We start from the raw sequence: 2,500 nt of genomic DNA, 5'->3' as shown, positions 1-2,500 counted from the left end.
GAAGCGGCGCGGCGACCCCCCGCGGGGTCGCCGCCGCGCAGGGGGGAGGCCAGCGGGGGGGGCCCCCCGGCACGCGCGCGCGGCAGCACGGTGCGGTACCACCGCGGTACCCCACCCGCAGACAGCCGCGCGGGGCCGGAGGGCGAGGTCCGCGCCTCCCCCGGGCCCGGCTCCCCGCCGCACGCTCGCTCCGCTCACGCAACTCGCGCAGCCCTCCGCCGCCTGGGGGCTTGCCTCTCCTCCTCCCGGCCGCTGCCTCCGCTCTCGCTCCGGGCACGGCACGGCGCGGCGCCCTGCCCTCCCCTTCGCGCCCTTCTCGCCGCCCGGCGGCGCGCACGCCCGCGCCGCCCCCCACCGCCACCCCGCCGCGCCGCACCCGCGCGCCGTCGCTGCCGGCCTCAACGCAACGCCGCGGCTGACGCCAGCCGGCGGGTGGAAGTGGCTCGGCACACGCGACGGACGCGGGCGCGCCGCGGGGAGGGCAGGGGGGGCGGCCCGGCGGCGCGCCGCACCGGCGGCGGTCGGGGCGCAGGGAAGCGCAAGGCAGCCGGCCGTCCCCACCCCGGAGGGGAACGGGGGACCAGCGCACCACCGGGAGAGTGGCGGAGGAGAAGCCCAGACGGCGGCCAGACTGGCGGTGGTGGCGGGCGGCGGCGACGAGGCGCGCCGGGCCACCGCAACCCACCCGACCTGGGGGGGGGGCCCCAGCGGGACGAACTCCGCGAAGCGGGCGCTCCGGGAGCGGGGGGTTTCCCCGAGTCTGCACTTAGGGGGACGAAGGCCCGGCCGCGCGGGGAAGAGGAGGCACCCTCTCCCCGGGGCACGGGCCTGCGAGGCGCCCCAGCCGCGCCACCCCGCACGGCGCGCGCCGCGCAGCGGTGGCCACCGCGCTCGGAGGGCGAGGAGGGCGGGCACAGGCGCGGCAAGGCACGCCGGCCGCGGCCGCTGCGGGCGGCCCGGCGCCGGAGCCCGGCGGGCAGGAAGACCGGGGCCGCCGGTGCACGCACCGGGGTCCCGGCTCCGCCGCCGACTCTCCGCCGCCGAGGCCGCCGCGCACCGCCGCCGCCGGCGCCGCCGCGCCTCCCCCGCCCCCCCACGCGCCCCCCCCGAGGGGCGGCACCGCTGCGCCAACGCGACAGCGGGGGTGACGATTGACCGCCAAGCGACGCTCAGACAGGCGTAGCCCCGGGAGGAACCCGGGGCCGCAAGTGCGTTCGAAGTGTCGATGATCAATGTGTCCTGCAATTCACATTAATTCTCGCAGCTAGCTGCGTTCTTCATCGACGCACGAGCCGAGTGATCCACCGCTAAGAGTTGTCTCGGTTTCGGTCCCCGCCGCGCGCGCGGGGGGACCGGGCAGCCTTCGGCAGCCCCTGAGGGCCCCCCCTCCGCTCCGCCTCCCTCCTCACGCCGACGCCGGCTGCTGAGCGAGGGACGGCCGAGAGCCAGAGAGAGGGGCTCGCCCCGCTGACCGTACGAGCACAGAGTGGGGGGGGAAAAAGGGAAAAGGAAAACCCGAACGAGAAGGGCGGGGAGCCCTCGCTCCCGACCTGGGACAACCCTTTGCTCGCTTCGAGTCCGGCCCAGGCGCCCAGGCTCGGCCCGGCCCGGCGGGGAGCAGCGCGCCGGCCGCGCCGCCTGCCTCGGGGACGCTGGGGGAGGGGGCGGCTCCCCGCGGACCCCCAGCGTCGGAGCCCGGCCGCCACCGGCAGCGGCACCGGCCGCTGCCCGCGCGCCCGCGGCCCACCGGCCCCGCGCTCCCCAGCTCCTCGCTCGCCTCGCCGGCCTCCGGCTCCGCCGTGGCCCCGAGGCGGCGCCCACGCCCGCGCGCGCGCACACACAGCCTCCCGGACGACACCACGCGCTCTCCCGTCCCTTCCGCGGACAGACGCCCGGCGGCGGGCGGGCGGGCAAGGCGGGACGGACGGGGACGGCGCCCGCTCTCCCCGTCTCCACGCGGAGAACGGGGGGGGCCGCCCCCGCCGCCCGCCTGCCGCCCGCCCGCCGCCCGGCGAAGCCGGGTTGGGCAGAGCGAGGCAGGCGCGCCGGATGGCGGAGTGCCGGCGGGTAGGGCGCCGCCGCCAGCGGCCACGGCGGCAGACCGAGAGCCCCGGCCAGGGAGGAGAGCGGATCGCGCCGAGGCGCGGCGTCCGCACCACCCGCGGTGGGTGGGGGCTCACCGTCCCGGCGAGAGCACGCGCTCGCGCCGGGGTCACGCGTTCGAGGCAGGCCGGCGCCAGCCGACCGCGCGGCGTCCCTCCGCCGAGACCAGACCGCGGAGAGAGGGGGCAGGGTACCCCTCTCCGTCCCGGCTGCCCGCAGGGCGAGCGCGGGGCGCGCCGGCTGGCATGGGGGGGCACGGCGCCCGCGCGCGCCGGCCCCCCGGCCCTCCGGCAGCACACCCGGCTGCCCCCCGGGTCGCATCGGGCCGCCCGAGTCTTTAAACCCCCGCCCGGCTCTCCCGCCGAGAACCCTCGGGCCCGGAGCCCGGGGCCCATGG

At 80.1% G+C, this 2,500-nt stretch overlaps 1 non-coding gene across 1 annotated transcript; it reads right to left on the bottom strand.

Moving 5' to 3' along the window:
- Positions 1-1,163: 1,163 nt before the first annotated feature.
- LOC136995676 (5.8S ribosomal RNA) lies at positions 1,164-1,316 on the bottom strand. The gene has a single exon (XR_010887220.1). It is a non-coding gene; the product is annotated as a 5.8S ribosomal RNA (ribosomal RNA).
- Positions 1,317-2,500: the final 1,184 nt, after the last annotated feature.

The sequence above is a fragment of the Apteryx mantelli genome, unplaced genomic scaffold (genome assembly GCF_036417845.1).
Source record: "Apteryx mantelli isolate bAptMan1 unplaced genomic scaffold, bAptMan1.hap1 HAP1_SCAFFOLD_142, whole genome shotgun sequence".
Taxonomy (NCBI): domain Eukaryota; kingdom Metazoa; phylum Chordata; class Aves; order Apterygiformes; family Apterygidae; genus Apteryx; species Apteryx mantelli.
This window is presented reverse-complemented; position numbering and strand designations above follow the sequence as displayed.